At 41.7% G+C, this 16,014-nt stretch overlaps 19 non-coding genes across 19 annotated transcripts; 12 read left to right on the top strand and 7 right to left on the bottom strand.

Annotated features, from left to right (window-relative positions):
- Positions 1–328: 328 nt before the first annotated feature.
- On the top strand, positions 329–402 carry trnan-guu (transfer RNA asparagine (anticodon GUU)). Its single transcript has one exon. It is a non-coding gene; the product is annotated as a tRNA-Asn (tRNA).
- Positions 403–491: 89 nt separating this feature from the next.
- Positions 492–564, bottom strand: trnak-cuu (transfer RNA lysine (anticodon CUU)). Its single transcript has one exon. It is a non-coding gene; the product is annotated as a tRNA-Lys (tRNA).
- A 1,154-nt stretch (positions 565–1,718) lies between these two features.
- On the top strand, positions 1,719–1,792 carry trnan-guu (transfer RNA asparagine (anticodon GUU)). The gene has a single exon. It is a non-coding gene; the product is annotated as a tRNA-Asn (tRNA).
- An 89-nt stretch (positions 1,793–1,881) lies between these two features.
- trnak-cuu (transfer RNA lysine (anticodon CUU)) lies at positions 1,882–1,954 on the bottom strand. The gene has a single exon. It is a non-coding gene; the product is annotated as a tRNA-Lys (tRNA).
- A 1,154-nt stretch (positions 1,955–3,108) lies between these two features.
- trnan-guu (transfer RNA asparagine (anticodon GUU)) lies at positions 3,109–3,182 on the top strand. Its single transcript has one exon. It is a non-coding gene; the product is annotated as a tRNA-Asn (tRNA).
- Positions 3,183–3,271: 89 nt separating this feature from the next.
- trnak-cuu (transfer RNA lysine (anticodon CUU)) lies at positions 3,272–3,344 on the bottom strand. Its single transcript has one exon. It is a non-coding gene; the product is annotated as a tRNA-Lys (tRNA).
- Positions 3,345–4,498: 1,154 nt separating this feature from the next.
- Positions 4,499–4,572, top strand: trnan-guu (transfer RNA asparagine (anticodon GUU)). The gene has a single exon. It is a non-coding gene; the product is annotated as a tRNA-Asn (tRNA).
- An 89-nt stretch (positions 4,573–4,661) lies between these two features.
- trnak-cuu (transfer RNA lysine (anticodon CUU)) lies at positions 4,662–4,734 on the bottom strand. Its single transcript has one exon. It is a non-coding gene; the product is annotated as a tRNA-Lys (tRNA).
- A 1,154-nt stretch (positions 4,735–5,888) lies between these two features.
- On the top strand, positions 5,889–5,962 carry trnan-guu (transfer RNA asparagine (anticodon GUU)). Its single transcript has one exon. It is a non-coding gene; the product is annotated as a tRNA-Asn (tRNA).
- A 1,316-nt stretch (positions 5,963–7,278) lies between these two features.
- On the top strand, positions 7,279–7,352 carry trnan-guu (transfer RNA asparagine (anticodon GUU)). The gene has a single exon. It is a non-coding gene; the product is annotated as a tRNA-Asn (tRNA).
- A 1,316-nt stretch (positions 7,353–8,668) lies between these two features.
- trnan-guu (transfer RNA asparagine (anticodon GUU)) lies at positions 8,669–8,742 on the top strand. Its single transcript has one exon. It is a non-coding gene; the product is annotated as a tRNA-Asn (tRNA).
- Positions 8,743–8,831: 89 nt separating this feature from the next.
- Positions 8,832–8,904, bottom strand: trnak-cuu (transfer RNA lysine (anticodon CUU)). The gene has a single exon. It is a non-coding gene; the product is annotated as a tRNA-Lys (tRNA).
- Positions 8,905–10,058: 1,154 nt separating this feature from the next.
- On the top strand, positions 10,059–10,132 carry trnan-guu (transfer RNA asparagine (anticodon GUU)). Its single transcript has one exon. It is a non-coding gene; the product is annotated as a tRNA-Asn (tRNA).
- An 89-nt stretch (positions 10,133–10,221) lies between these two features.
- On the bottom strand, positions 10,222–10,294 carry trnak-cuu (transfer RNA lysine (anticodon CUU)). Its single transcript has one exon. It is a non-coding gene; the product is annotated as a tRNA-Lys (tRNA).
- Positions 10,295–11,432: 1,138 nt separating this feature from the next.
- Positions 11,433–11,506, top strand: trnan-guu (transfer RNA asparagine (anticodon GUU)). Its single transcript has one exon. It is a non-coding gene; the product is annotated as a tRNA-Asn (tRNA).
- A 1,312-nt stretch (positions 11,507–12,818) lies between these two features.
- trnan-guu (transfer RNA asparagine (anticodon GUU)) lies at positions 12,819–12,892 on the top strand. Its single transcript has one exon. It is a non-coding gene; the product is annotated as a tRNA-Asn (tRNA).
- Positions 12,893–14,208: 1,316 nt separating this feature from the next.
- trnan-guu (transfer RNA asparagine (anticodon GUU)) lies at positions 14,209–14,282 on the top strand. Its single transcript has one exon. It is a non-coding gene; the product is annotated as a tRNA-Asn (tRNA).
- Positions 14,283–15,598: 1,316 nt separating this feature from the next.
- trnan-guu (transfer RNA asparagine (anticodon GUU)) lies at positions 15,599–15,672 on the top strand. The gene has a single exon. It is a non-coding gene; the product is annotated as a tRNA-Asn (tRNA).
- An 89-nt stretch (positions 15,673–15,761) lies between these two features.
- trnak-cuu (transfer RNA lysine (anticodon CUU)) lies at positions 15,762–15,834 on the bottom strand. Its single transcript has one exon. It is a non-coding gene; the product is annotated as a tRNA-Lys (tRNA).
- Between the last annotated feature and the right edge of the window lie 180 nt (positions 15,835–16,014).

Below are 16,014 nucleotides of genomic sequence, written 5' to 3'. Positions count from 1 at the left end.
CGACATAACCCTGCAACTGAAGGCAAGGGAGCTACACTGTGTAAACTGGTGAAAATCATACACATTCCGATGACTGGTGGACAAAAGGATCAAAACTTTGACAGGAAAAGGGTCTACAAACTGACCTTTTGTTTGAAGACCTGCAGGTCTTGACAAGTGAGAAATTGAAGGAAGGGCGAATTTTAGACAAGCTAGCAGAAAAGTGTGAGTGACATTGATGTTGCATCCTTTATGCATTGGCTCATTTCATCAAAAGCCAGCAAACAGGAGGAATGTGCTTGTTGGGTTTTTCTTTTGAGGAAGAACTATGTAAGCACAGCAGCATCTGGTCTCTGTGGCGCAATCGGTTAGCGCGTTCGGCTGTTAACCGAAAGGATGGTGGTTCGAGCCCACCCAGGGACGATGTATGTTCCTTTCTCTTCTTTTTTAGACGTATTTTGTGCAAACAGATTAACTAAATTTCAACATTTCACTCAAACAAATCAGCCTCTCGCCCAACGTGGGGCTCGAACCCACGACCCTGAGATTAAGAGTCTCATGCTCTACCGACTGAGCTAGCCGGGCGATTTTTGTAAGACCCCAAAGGCACTTGCTGTCGCCACATGTTGACATGTTGAGCAGGACCTGAGCTATGTTTGTGGAATTTGTGCAGAAATTAAAGACCTTCACCCTTAAACATTCACTAAACCTGGTGCATGATCTCACATCCCAGAGATTGAGAATCTGGCAAACTAACAATCGAACTGGTCAGGTAACAGCAGCATTTGAAGTGGGGTCAAAAAGGTACCATTAAAGGCACTTGACATCCCAGCTCAGTTTCGTTGCATAGCCTCTTTATAGTTGTTGAAAAAACGTTTTGTAGCGGAAGAAAACATTAATTTACTGGAAGACAATCCAGTGATCGCTCTTAATATCAAAGTAAAACATGTACTCTGTCCTGATAAAATTTTGAGCATGTGCATTTCACCTTGGGATTTAAAGTGTTTCCCTTTAGTCTGAGTACATCAGCTGAAGGCAGCTTAACTTCTTTTTTGGTTCTTGAAGTCTTTTTTTATTCTCATCCGAAAGGCATAGCCTATTCTGTTCCAGAAAACATTGGGGATTCCAATGTATCAATGACCTAGTTGGGAAAATAATTGCTGAACTCTGTAATGATCCTGATCTCAGCAGTACCAAGTGCCACAAAGGTCCACAAATCAGTTTACTCATGTATTTTATTGCCTATGGTTTGGTTTGTAAATGTGTGTTGGTGATATGGATGCATTCATGATAGCACATTTTCTGGACAAAATGCGTCTTGGAGCAGCTCCTGCAGTGCTTCCATCAAATCTGTTTTGAATAGGTTTTGGGTGCATTTTCACAAATAATTTCAAAAGCGTCTTATCTAAGACGACATAACCCTGCAACTGAAGGCAAGGGAGCTACACTGTGTAAACTGGTGAAAATCATACACATTCCGATGACTGGTGGACAAAAGGATCAAAACTTTGACAGGAAAAGGGTCTACAAACTGACCTTTTGTTTGAAGACCTGCAGGTCTTGACAAGTGAGAAATTGAAGGAAGGGCGAATTTTAGACAAGCTAGCAGAAAAGTGTGAGTGACATTGATGTTGCATCCTTTATGCATTGGCTCATTTCATCAAAAGCCAGCAAACAGGAGGAATGTGCTTGTTGGGTTTTTCTTTTGAGGAAGAACTATGTAAGCACAGCAGCATCTGGTCTCTGTGGCGCAATCGGTTAGCGCGTTCGGCTGTTAACCGAAAGGATGGTGGTTCGAGCCCACCCAGGGACGATGTATGTTCCTTTCTCTTCTTTTTTAGACGTATTTTGTGCAAACAGATTAACTAAATTTCAACATTTCACTCAAACAAATCAGCCTCTCGCCCAACGTGGGGCTCGAACCCACGACCCTGAGATTAAGAGTCTCATGCTCTACCGACTGAGCTAGCCGGGCGATTTTTGTAGGACCCCAAAGGCACTTGCTGTCGCCACATGTTGACATGTTGAGCAGGACCTGAGCTATGTTTGTGGAATTTGTGCAGAAACTAAAGACCTTCACCCTTAAACATTCACTAAACCTGGTGCATGATCTCACATCCCAGAGATTGAGAATCTGGCAAACTAACAATCGAACTGGTCAGGTAACAGCAGCATTTGAAGTGGGGTCAAAAATGTACCATTAAAGGCACTTGACATCTCAGCTCAGTTTCGTTGCATAGCCTCTTTATAGTTGTTGAAAAAACGTTTTGTAGCGGAAGAAAACATTAATTTACTGGAAGACAATCTAGTGATCGCTCTTAATATCAAAGTAAAACATGTACTCTGTCCTGATAAAATTTTGAGCATGTGCATTTCACCTTGGGATTTAAAGTGTTTCCCTTTAGTCTGAGTACATCAGCTGAAGGCAGCTTAACTTCTTTTTTGGTTCTTGAAGTCTTTTTTTATTCTCATCCGAAAGGCATAGCCTATTCTGTTCCAGAAAACATTGGGGATTCCAATGTATCAATGACCTAGTTGGGAAAATAATTGCTGAACTCTGTTATGATCCTGATCTCAGCAGTACCAAGTGCCACAAAGGTCCACAAATCAGTTTACTCATGTATTTTATTGCCTATGGTTTGGTTTGTAAATGTGTGTTGGTGATATGGATGCATTCATGATAGCACATTTTCTGGACAAAATGCGTCTTGGAGCAGCTCCTGCAGTGCTTCCATCAAATCTGTTTTGAATAGGTTTTGGGTGCATTTTCACAAATAATTTCAAAAGCGTCTTATCTAAGAGGACATAACCCTGCAACTGAAAGCAAGGGAGCTACTCTGTGTAAACTGGTGAAAATCATACACATTCCGGTGACTGGTGGACAAAAGGATCAAAACTTTGACAGGAAAAGGGTCTACAAACTGACCTTTTGTTTGAAGACCTGCAGGTCTTGACAAGTGAGAAATTGAAGGAAGGGCGAATTTTAGACAAGCTAGCAGAAAAGTGTGAGTGACATTGATGTTGCATCCTTTATGCATTGGCTCATTTCATCAAAAGCCAGCAAACAGGAGGAATGTGCTTGTTGGGTTTTTCTTTTGAGGAAGAACTATGTAAGCACAGCAGCATCTGGTCTCTGTGGCGCAATCGGTTAGCGCGTTCGGCTGTTAACCGAAAGGATGGTGGTTCGAGCCCACTCAGGGACGATGTATGTTCCTTTCTCTTCTTTTTTAGACGTATTTTGTGCAAACAGATTAACTAAATTTCAACATTTCACTCAAACAAATCAGCCTCTCGCCCAACGTGGGGCTCGAACCCACGACCCTGAGATTAAGAGTCTCATGCTCTACCGACTGAGCTAGCCGGGCGATTTTTGTAGGACCCCAAAGGCACTTGCTGTCGCCACATGTTGACATGTTGAGCAGGACCTGAGCTATGTTTGTGGAATTTGTGCAGAAACTAAAGACCTTCACCCTTAAACATTCACTAAACCTGGTGCATGATCTCACATCCCAGAGATTGAGAATCTGGCAAACTAACAATCGAACTGGTCAGGTAACAGCAGCATTTGAAGTGGGGTCAAAAATGTACCATTAAAGGCACTTGACATCTCAGCTCAGTTTCGTTGCATAGCCTCTTTATAGTTGTTGAAAAAACGTTTTGTAGCGGAAGAAAACATTAATTTACTGGAAGACAATCTAGTGATCGCTCTTAATATCAAAGTAAAACATGTACTCTGTCCTGATAAAATTTTGAGCATGTGCATTTCACCTTGGGATTTAAAGTGTTTCCCTTTAGTCTGAGTACATCAGCTGAAGGCAGCTTAACTTCTTTTTTGGTTCTTGAAGTCTTTTTTTATTCTCATCCGAAAGGCATAGCCTATTCTGTTCCAGAAAACATTGGGGATTCCAATGTATCAATGACCTAGTTGGGAAAATAATTGCTGAACTCTGTAATGATCCTGATCTCAGCAGTACCAAGTGCCACAAAGGTCCACAAATCAGTTTACTCATGTATTTTATTGCCTATGGTTTGGTTTGTAAATGTGTGTTGGTGATATGGATGCATTCATGATAGCACATTTTCTGGACAAAATGCGTCTTGGAGCAGCTCCTGCAGTGCTTCCATCAAATCTGTTTTGAATAGGTTTTGGGTGCATTTTCACAAATAATTTCAAAAGCGTCTTATCTAAGAGGACATAACCCTGCAACTGAAGGCAAGGGAGCTACACTGTGTAAACTGGTGAAAATCATACACATTCCGATGACTGGTGGACAAAAGGATCAAAACTTTGACAGGAAAAGGGTCTACAAACTGACCTTTTGTTTGAAGACCTGCAGGTCTTGACAAGTGAGAAATTGAAGGAAGGGCGAATTTTAGACAAGCTAGCAGAAAAGTGTGAGTGACATTGATGTTGCATCCTTTATGCATTGGCTCATTTCATCAAAAGCCAGCAAACAGGAGGAATGTGCTTGTTGGGTTTTTCTTTTGAGGAAGAACTATGTAAGCACAGCAGCATCTGGTCTCTGTGGCGCAATCGGTTAGCGCGTTCGGCTGTTAACCGAAAGGATGGTGGTTCGAGCCCACCCAGGGACGATGTATGTTCCTTTCTCTTCTTTTTTAGACGTATTTTGTGCAAACAGATTAACTAAATTTCAACATTTCACTCAAACAAATCAGCCTCTCGCCCAACGTGGGGCTCGAACCCACGACCCTGAGATTAAGAGTCTCATGCTCTACCGACTGAGCTAGCCGGGCGATTTTTGTAGGACCCCAAAGGCACTTGCTGTCGCCACATGTTGACATGTTGAGCAGGACCTGAGCTATGTTTGTGGAATTTGTGCAGAAATTAAAGACCTTCACCCTTAAACATTCACTAAACCTGGTGCATGATCTCACATCCCAGAGATTGAGAATCTGGCAAACTAACAATCGAACTGGTCAGGTAACAGCAGCATTTGAAGTGGGGTCAAAAAGGTACCATTAAAGGCACTTGACATCCCAGCTCAGTTTCGTTGCATAGCCTCTTTATAGTTGTTGAAAAAACGTTTTGTAGCGGAAGAAAACATTAATTTACTGGAAGACAATCCAGTGATCGCTCTTAATATCAAAGTAAAACATGTACTCTGTCCTGATAAAATTTTGAGCATGTGCATTTCACCTTGGGATTTAAAGTGTTTCCCTTTAGTCTGAGTACATCAGCTGAAGGCAGCTTAACTTCTTTTTTGGTTCTTGAAGTCTTTTTTTATTCTCATCCGAAAGGCATAGCCTATTCTGTTCCAGAAAACATTGGGGATTCCAATGTATCAATGACCTAGTTGGGAAAATAATTGCTGAACTCTGTAATGATCCTGATCTCAGCAGTACCAAGTGCCACAAAGGTCCACAAATCAGTTTACTCATGTATTTTATTGCCTATGGTTTGGTTTGTAAATGTGTGTTGGTGATATGGATGCATTCATGATAGCACATTTTCTGGACAAAATGCGTCTTGGAGCAGCTCCTGCAGTGCTTCCATCAAATCTGTTTTGAATAGGTTTTGGGTGCATTTTCACAAATAATTTCAAAAGCGTCTTATCTAAGACGACATAACCCTGCAACTGAAGGCAAGGGAGCTACACTGTGTAAACTGGTGAAAATCATACACATTCCGATGACTGGTGGACAAAAGGATCAAAACTTTGACAGGAAAAGGGTCTACAAACTGACCTTTTGTTTGAAGACCTGCAGGTCTTGACAAGTGAGAAATTGAAGGAAGGGCGAATTTTAGACAAGCTAGCAGAAAAGTGTGAGTGACATTGATGTTGCATCCTTTATGCATTGGCTCATTTCATCAAAAGCCAGCAAACAGGAGGAATGTGCTTGTTGGGTTTTTCTTTTGAGGAAGAACTATGTAAGCACAGCAGCATCTGGTCTCTGTGGCGCAATCGGTTAGCGCGTTCGGCTGTTAACCGAAAGGATGGTGGTTCGAGCCCACCCAGGGACGATGTATGTTCCTTTCTCTTCTTTTTTAGACGTATTTTGTGCAAACAGATTAACTAAATTTCAACATTTCACTCAAACAAATCAGCCTCTCGCCCAACATGGGGCTCGAACCCACGACCCTGAGATTAAGAATCTCATGCTGTACTGACTGAGCTAGCCGGGCGATTTTTGTAGGACCCCAAAGGCACTTGCTGTCGCCACATGTTGACATGTTGAGCAGGACCTGAGCTATGTTTGTGGAATTTGTGCAGAAATTAAAGACCTTCACCCTTAAACATTCACTAAACCTGGTGCATGATCTCACATCCCAGAGATTGAGAATCTGGCAAATCAACAATCGAACTGGTCAGGTAACAGCAGCATTTGAAGTGGGGTCAAAAAGGTACCATTAAAGGCACTTGACATCCCAGCTCAGTTTCGTTGCATAGCCTCTTTATAGTTGTTGAAAAAACGTTTTGTAGCGGAAGAAAACATTAATTTACTGGAAGACAATCCAGTGATCGCTCTTAATATCAAAGTAAAACATGTACTCTGTCCTGATAAAATTTTGAGCATGTGCATTTCACCTTGGGATTTAAAGTGTTTCCCTTTAGTCTGAGTACATCAGCTGAAGGCAGCTTAACTTCTTTTTTGGTTCTTGAAGTCTTTTTTTATTCTCATCCGAAAGGCATAGCCTATTCTGTTCCAGAAAACATTGGGGATTCCAATGTATCAATGACCTAGTTGGGAAAATAATTGCTGAACTCTGTAATGATCCTGATCTCAGCAGTACCAAGTGCCACAAAGGTCCACAAATCAGTTTACTCATGTATTTTATTGCCTATGGTTTGGTTTGTAAATGTGTGTTGGTGATATGGATGCATTCATGATAGCACATTTTCTGGACAAAATGCGTCTTGGAGCAGCTCCTGCAGTGCTTCCATCAAATCTGTTTTGAATAGGTTTTGGGTGCATTTTCACAAATAATTTCAAAAGCGTCTTATCTAAGACGACATAACCCTGCAACTGAAGGCAAGGGAGCTACACTGTGTAAACTGGTGAAAATCATACACATTCCGATGACTGGTGGACAAAAGGATCAAAACTTTGACAGGAAAAGGGTCTACAAACTGACCTTTTGTTTGAAGACCTGCAGGTCTTGACAAGTCAGAAATTGAAGGAAGGGCGAATTTTAGACAAGCTAGCAGAAAAGTGTGAGTGACATTGATGTTGCATCCTTTATGCATTGGCTCATTTCATCAAAAGCCAGCAAACAGGAGGAATGTGCTTGTTGGGTTTTTCTTTTGAGGAAGAACTATGTAAGCACAGCAGCATCTGGTCTCTGTGGCGCAATCGGTTAGCGCGTTCGGCTGTTAACCGAAAGGATGGTGGTTCGAGCCCACCCAGGGACGATGTATGTTCCTTTCTCTTCTTTTTTAGACGTATTTTGTGCAAACAGATTAACTAAATTTCAACATTTCACTCAAACAAATCAGCCTCTCGCCCAACGTGGGGCTCCAACCCACGACCCTGAGATTAAGAGTCTCATGCTCTACCGACTGAGCTAGCCGGGCGATTTTTGTAGGACCCCAAAGGCACTTGCTGTCACCACATGTTGACATGTTGAGCAGGACCTGAGCTATGTTTGTGGAATTTGTGCAGAAATTAAAGACCTTCACCCTTAAACATTCACTAAACCTGGTGCATGATCTCACATCCCAGAGATTGAGAATCTGGCAAACTAACAATCGAACTGGTCAGGTAACAGCAGCATTTGAAGTGGGGTCAAAAAGGTACCATTAAAGGCACTTGACATCCCAGCTCAGTTTCGTTGCATAGCCTCTTTATAGTTGTTGAAAAAACGTTTTGTAGCGGAAGAAAACATTAATTTACTGGAAGACAATCCAGTGATCGCTCTTAATATCAAAGTAAAACATGTACTCTGTCCTGATAAAATTTTGAGCATGTGCATTTCACCTTGGGATTTAAAGTGTTTCCCTTTAGTCTGAGTACATCAGCTGAAGGCAGCTTAACTTCTTTTTTGGTTCTTGAAGTCTTTTTTTATTCTCATCCGAAAGGCATAGCCTATTCTGTTCCAGAAAACATTGGGGATTCCAATGTATCAATGACCTAGTTGGGAAAATAATTGCTGAACTCTGTAATGATCCTGATCTCAGCAGTACCAAGTGCCACAAAGGTCCACAAATCAGTTTACTCATGTATTTTATTGCCTATGGTTTGGTTTGTAAATGTGTGTTGGTGATATGTATGCATTCATGATAGCACATTTTCTGGACAAAATGCGTCTTGGAGCAGCTCCTGCAGTGCTTCCATCAAATCTGTTTTGAATAGGTTTTGGGTGCATTTTCACAAATAATTTGAAAAGCGTCTTATCTAAGAGGACATAACCCTGCAACTGAATGCAAGGGAGCTACACTGTGTAAACTGGTGAAAATCATACACATTCCGATGACTGGTGGACAAAAGGATCAAAACTTTGACAGGAAAAGGGTCTACAAACTGACCTTTTGTTTGAAGACCTGCAGGTCTTGACAAGTGAGAAATTGAAGGAAGGGCGAATTTTAGACAAGCTAGCAGAAAAGTGTGAGTGACATTGATGTTGCATCCTTTATGCATTGGCTCATTTCATCAAAAGCCAGCAAACAGGAGGAATGTGCTTGTTGGGTTTTTCTTTTGAGGAAGAACTATGTAAGCACAGCAGCATCTGGTCTCTGTGGCGCAATCGGTTAGCGCGTTCGGCTGTTAACCGAAAGGATGGTGGTTCGAGCCCACCCAGGGACGATGTATGTTCCTTTCTCTTCTTTTTTAGACGTATTTTGTGCAAACAGATTAACTAAATTTCAACATTTCACTCAAACAAATCAGCCTCTCGCCCAACGTGGGGCTCGAACTCACGACCCTGAGATTAAGAGTCTCATGCTCTACCGACTGAGCTAGCCGGGCGATTTTTGTAGGACCCCAAAGGCACTTGCTGTCGCCACATGTTGACATGTTGAGCAGGACCTGAGCTATGTTTGTGGAATTTGTGCAGAAACTAAAGACCTTCACCCTTAAACATTCACTAAACCTGGTGCATGATCTCACATCCCAGAGATTGAGAATCTGGCAAACTAACAATCGAACTGGTCAGGTAACAGCAGCATTTGAAGTGGGGTCAAAAATGTACCATTAAAGGCACTTGACATCTCAGCTCAGTTTCGTTGCATAGCCTCTTTATAGTTGTTGAAAAAACGTTTTGTAGCGGAAGAAAACATTCATTTACTGGAAGACAATCTAGTGATCGCTCTTAATATCAAAGTAAAACATGTACTCTGTCCTGATAAAATTTTGAGCATGTGCATTTCACCTTGGGATTTAAAGTGTTTCCCTTTAGTCTGAGTACATCAGCTGAAGGCAGCTTAACTTCTTTTTTGGTTCTTGAAGTCTTTTTTTATTCTCATCCGAAAGGCATAGCCTATTCTGTTCCAGAAAACATTGGGGATTCCAATGTATCAATGACCTAGTTGGGAAAATAATTGCTGAACTCTGTTATGATCCTGATCTCAGCAGTACCAAGTGCCACAAAGGTCCACAAATCAGTTTACTCATGTATTTTATTGCCTATGGTTTGGTTTGTAAATGTGTGTTGGTGATATGGATGCATTCATGATAGCACATTTTCTGGACAAAATGCGTCTTGGAGCAGCTCCTGCAGTGCTTCCATCAAATCTGTTTTGAATAGGTTTTGGGTGCATTTTCACAAATAATTTCAAAAGCGTCTTATCTAAGAGGACATAACCCTGCAACTGAAAGCAAGGGAGCTACTCTGTGTAAACTGGTGAAAATCATACACATTCCGATGACTGGTGGACAAAAGGATCAAAACTTTGACAGGAAAAGGGTCTACAAACTGACCTTTTGTTTGAAGACCTGCAGGTCTTGACAAGTGAGAAATTGAAGGAAGGGCGAATTTTAGACAAGCTAGCAGAAAAGTGTGAGTGACATTGATGTTGCATCCTTTATGCATTGGCTCATTTCATCAAAAGCCAGCAAACAGGAGGAATGTGCTTGTTGGGTTTTTCTTTTGAGGAAGAACTATGTAAGCACAGCAGCATCTGGTCTCTGTGGCGCAATCGGTTAGCGCGTTCGGCTGTTAACCGAAAGGATGGTGGTTCGAGCCCACTCAGGGACGATGTATGTTCCTTTCTCTTCTTTTTTAGACGTATTTTGTGCAAACAGATTAACTAAATTTCAACATTTCACTCAAACAAATCAGCCTCTCGCCCAACGTGGGGCTCGAACCCACGACCCTGAGATTAAGAGTCTCATGCTCTACCGACTGAGCTAGCCGGGCGATTTTTGTAGGACCCCAAAGGCACTTGCTGTCGGCACATGTTGACATGTTGAGCAGGACCTGAGCTATGTTTGTGGAATTTGTGCAGAAACTAAAGACCTTCACCCTTAAACATTCACTAAACCTGGTGCATGATCTCACATCCCAGAGATTGAGAATCTGGCAAACTAACAATCGAACTGGTCAGGTAACTGGTCAAAAAGGTACCATTAAAGGCACTTGACATCCCAGCTCAGTTTCGTTGCATAGCCTCTTTATAGTTGTTGAAAAAACGTTTTGTAGCGGAAGAAAACATTAATTTACTGGAAGACAATCCATTGATCACTCTTAATATCAAAGTAAAACATGTACTCTGTCCTGATAAAATTTTGAGCATGTGCATTTCACCTTGGGATTTAAAGTGTTTCCCTTTAGTCTGAGTACATCAGCTGAAGGCAGCTTAACTTCTTTTTTGGTTCTTGAAGTCTTTTTTTATTCTCATCCGAAAGGCATAGCCTATTCTGTTCCAGAAAACATTGGGGATTCCAATGTATCAATGACCTAGTTGGGAAAATAATTGCTGAACTCTGTAATGATCCTGATCTCAGCAGTACCAAGTGCCACAAAGGTCCACAAATCAGTTTACTCATGTATTTTATTGCCTATGGTTTGGTTTGTAAATGTGTGTTGGTGATATGGATGCATTCATGATAGCACATTTCCTGGACAAAATGCGTCTTGGAGCAGCTCCTGCAGTGCTTCCATCAAATCTGTTTTGAATAGGTTTTGGGTGCATTTTCATAAATAATTTCAAAAGCGTCTTATCTAAGAGGACATAACCCTGCAACTGAAGGCAAGGGAGCTACACTGTGTAAACTGGTGAAAATCATACACATTCCGATGACTGGTGGACAAAAGGATCAAAACTTTGACAGGAAAAGGGTCTACAAACTGACCTTTTGTTTGAAGACCTGGAGGTCTTGACAAGTGAGAAATTGAAGGAAGGGCGAATTTTAGACAAGCTAGCAGAAAAGTGTGAGTGACATTGATGTTGCATCCTTTATGCATTGGCTCATTTCATCAAAAGCCAGCAAACAGGAGGAATGTGCTTGTTGGGTTTTTCTTTTGAGGAAGAACTATGTAAGCACAGCAGCATCTGGTCTCTGTGGCGCAATCGGTTAGCGCGTTCGGCTGTTAACCGAAAGGATGGTGGTTCGAGCCCACCCAGGGACGATGTATGTTCCTTTCTCTTCTTTTTTAGACGTATTTTGTGCAAACAGATTAACTAAATTTCAACATTTCACTCAAACAAATCAGCCTCTCGCCCAACAGCTCGAACTCACGACCCTGAGATTAAGAGTCTCATGCTCTACCGACTGAGCTAGCCGGGCGATTTTTGTAGGACCCCAAAGGCACTTGCTGTCGCCACATGTTGACATGTTGAGCAGGACCTGAGCTATGTTTGTGGAATTTGTGCAGAAATTAAAGACCTTCACCCTTAAACATTCACTAAACCTGGTGCATGATCTCACATCCCAGAGATTGAGAATCTGGCAAACTAACAATCGAACTGGTCAGGTAACAGCAGCATTTGAAGTGGGGTCAAAAAGGTACCATTAAAGGCACTTGACATCCCAGCTCAGTTTCGTTGCATAGCCTCTTTATAGTTGTTGAAAAAACGTTTTGTAGCGGAAGAAAACATTAATTTACTGGAAGACAATCCAGTGATCGCTCTTAATATCAAAGTAAAACATGTACTCTGTCCTGATAAAATTTTGAGCATGTGCATTTCACCTTGGGATTTAAAGTGTTTCCCTTTAGTCTGAGTACATCAGCTGAAGGCAGCTTAACTTCTTTTTTGGTTCTTGAAGTCTTTTTTTATTCTCATCCGAAAGGCATAGCCTATTCTGTTCCAGAAAACATTGGGGATTCCAATGTATCAATGACCTAGTTGGGAAAATAATTGCTGAACTCTGTAATGATCCTGATCTCAGCAGTACCAAGTGCCACAAAGGTCCACAAATCAGTTTACTCATGTATTTTATTGCCTATGGTTTGGTTTGTAAATGTGTGTTGGTGATATGGATGCATTCATGATAGCACATTTTCTGGACAAAATGCGTCTTGGAGCAGCTCCTGCAGTGCTTCCATCAAATCTGTTTTGAATAGGTTTTGGGTGCATTTTCACAAATAATTTCAAAAGCGTCTTATCTAAGACGACATAACCCTGCAACTGAAGGCAAGGGAGCTACACTGTGTAAACTGGTGAAAATCATACACATTCCGATGACTGGTGGACAAAAGGATCAAAACTTTGACAGGAAAAGGGTCTACAAACTGACCTTTTGTTTGAAGACCTGCAGGTCTTGACAAGTGAGAAATTGAAGGAAGGGCGAATTTTAGACAAGCTAGCAGAAAAGTGTGAGTGACATTGATGTTGCATCCTTTATGCATTGGCTCATTTCATCAAAAGCCAGCAAACAGGAGGAATGTGCTTGTTGGGTTTTTCTTTTGAGGAAGAACTATGTAAGCACAGCAGCATCTGGTCTCTGTGGCGCAATCGGTTAGCGCGTTCGGCTGTTAACCGAAAGGATGGTGGTTCGAGCCCACCCAGGGACGATGTATGTTCCTTTCTCTTCTTTTTTAGACGTATTTTGTGCAAACAGATTAACTAAATTTCAACATTTCACTCAAACAAATCAGCCTCTCGCCCAACATGGGGCTCGAACCCACGACCCTGAGATTAAGAATCTCATGCTGTACTGACTGAGCTAGCCGGGCGATTTTTGTAGGACCCCAAAGGCACTTGCTGTCGCCACATGTTGACATGTTGAGCAGGACCTGAGCTATGTTTGTGGAATTTGTGCAGAAATTAAAGACCTTCACCCTTAAACATTCACTAAACCTGGTGCATGATCTCACATCCCAGAGATTGAGAATCTGGCAAATCAACAATCGAACTGGTCAGGTAACAGCAGCATTTGAAGTGGGGTCAAAAAGGTACCATTAAAGGCACTTGACATCCCAGCTCAGTTTCGTTGCATAGCCTCTTTATAGTTGTTGAAAAAACGTTTTGTAGCGGAAGAAAACATTAATTTACTGGAAGACAATCCAGTGATCGCTCTTAATATCAAAGTAAAACATGTACTCTGTCCTGATAAAATTTTGAGCATGTGCATTTCACCTTGGGATTTAAAGTGTTTCCCTTTAGTCTGAGTACATCAGCTGAAGGCAGCTTAACTTCTTTTTTGGTTCTTGAAGTCTTTTTTTATTCTCATCCGAAAGGCATAGCCTATTCTGTTCCAGAAAACATTGGGGATTCCAATGTATCAATGACCTAGTTGGGAAAATAATTGCTGAACTCTGTAATGATCCTGATCTCAGCAGTACCAAGTGCCACAAAGGTCCACAAATCAGTTTACTCATGTATTTTATTGCCTATGGTTTGGTTTGTAAATGTGTGTTGGTGATATGGATGCATTCATGATAGCACATTTTCTGGACAAAATGCGTCTTGGAGCAGCTCCTGCAGTGCTTCCATCAAATCTGTTTTGAATAGGTTTTGGGTGCATTTTCACAAATAATTTCAAAAGCGTCTTATCTAAGACGACATAACCCTGCAACTGAAGGCAAGGGAGCTACACTGTGTAAACTGGTGAAAATCATACACATTCCGATGACTGGTGGACAAAAGGATCAAAACTTTGACAGGAAAAGGGTCTACAAACTGACCTTTTGTTTGAAGACCTGCAGGTCTTGACAAGTCAGAAATTGAAGGAAGGGCGAATTTTAGACAAGCTAGCAGAAAAGTGTGAGTGACATTGATGTTGCATCCTTTATGCATTGGCTCATTTCATCAAAAGCCAGCAAACAGGAGGAATGTGCTTGTTGGGTTTTTCTTTTGAGGAAGAACTATGTAAGCACAGCAGCATCTGGTCTCTGTGGCGCAATCGGTTAGCGCGTTCGGCTGTTAACCGAAAGGATGGTGGTTCGAGCCCACCCAGGGACGATGTATGTTCCTTTCTCTTCTTTTTTAGACGTATTTTGTGCAAACAGATTAACTAAATTTCAACATTTCACTCAAACAAATCAGCCTCTCGCCCAACGTGGGGCTCCAACCCACGACCCTGAGATTAAGAGTCTCATGCTCTACCGACTGAGCTAGCCGGGCGATTTTTGTAGGACCCCAAAGGCACTTGCTGTCACCACATGTTGACATGTTGAGCAGGACCTGAGCTATGTTTGTGGAATTTGTGCAGAAATTAAAGACCTTCACCCTTAAACATTCACTAAACCTGGTGCATGATCTCACATCCCAGAGATTGAGAATCTGGCAAACTAACAATCGAACTGGTCAGGTAACAGCAGCATTTGAAGTGGGGTCAAAAAGGTACCATTAAAGGCACTTGACATCCCAGCTCAGTTTCGTTGCATAGCCTCTTTATAGTTGTTGAAAAAACGTTTTGTAGCGGAAGAAAACATTAATTTACTGGAAGACAATCCAGTGATCGCTCTTAATATCAAAGTAAAACATGTACTCTGTCCTGATAAAATTTTGAGCATGTGCATTTCACCTTGGGATTTAAAGTGTTTCCCTTTAGTCTGAGTACATCAGCTGAAGGCAGCTTAACTTCTTTTTTGGTTCTTGAAGTCTTTTTTTATTCTCATCCGAAAGGCATAGCCTATTCTGTTCCAGAAAACATTGGGGATTCCAATGTATCAATGACCTAGTTGGGAAAATAATTGCTGAACTCTGTAATGATCCTGATCTCAGCAGTACCAAGTGCCACAAAGGTCCACAAATCAGTTTACTCATGTATTTTATTGCCTATGGTTTGGTTTGTAAATGTGTGTTGGTGATATGTATGCATTCATGATAGCACATTTTCTGGACAAAATGCGTCTTGGAGCAGCTCCTGCAGTGCTTCCATCAAATCTGTTTTGAATAGGTTTTGGGTGCATTTTCACAAATAATTTGAAAAGCGTCTTATCTAAGAGGACATAACCCTGCAACTGAATGCAAGGGAGCTACACTGTGTAAACTGGTGAAAATCATACACATTCCGATGACTGGTGGACAAAAGGATCAAAACTTTGACAGGAAAAGGGTCTACAAACTGACCTTTTGTTTGAAGACCTGCAGGTCTTGACAAGTGAGAAATTGAAGGAAGGGCGAATTTTAGACAAGCTAGCAGAAAAGTGTGAGTGACATTGATGTTGCATCCTTTATGCATTGGCTCATTTCATCAAAAGCCAGCAAACAGGAGGAATGTGCTTGTTGGGTTTTTCTTTTGAGGAAGAACTATGTAAGCACAGCAGCATCTGGTCTCTGTGGCGCAATCGGTTAGCGCGTTCGGCTGTTAACCGAAAGGATGGTGGTTCGAGCCCACCCAGGGACGATGTATGTTCCTTTCTCTTCTTTTTTAGACGTATTTTGTGCAAACAGATTAACTAAATTTCAACATTTCACTCAAACAAATCAGCCTCTCGCCCAACGTGGGGCTCGAACTCACGACCCTGAGATTAAGAGTCTCATGCTCTACCGACTGAGCTAGCCGGGCGATTTTTGTAGGACCCCAAAGGCACTTGCTGTCGCCACATGTTGACATGTTGAGCAGGACCTGAGCTATGTTTGTGGAATTTGTGCAGAAATTAAAGACCTTCACCCTTAAACATTCACTAAACCTGGTGCATGATCTCACATCCAGAGATTGAGAATCTGGCAAACTAACAATCGAACT

The sequence above is a fragment of the Brachyhypopomus gauderio genome, unplaced genomic scaffold (genome assembly GCF_052324685.1).
Source record: "Brachyhypopomus gauderio isolate BG-103 unplaced genomic scaffold, BGAUD_0.2 sc278, whole genome shotgun sequence".
NCBI classification, from domain to species: domain Eukaryota; kingdom Metazoa; phylum Chordata; class Actinopteri; order Gymnotiformes; family Hypopomidae; genus Brachyhypopomus; species Brachyhypopomus gauderio.
This window is presented reverse-complemented; position numbering and strand designations above follow the sequence as displayed.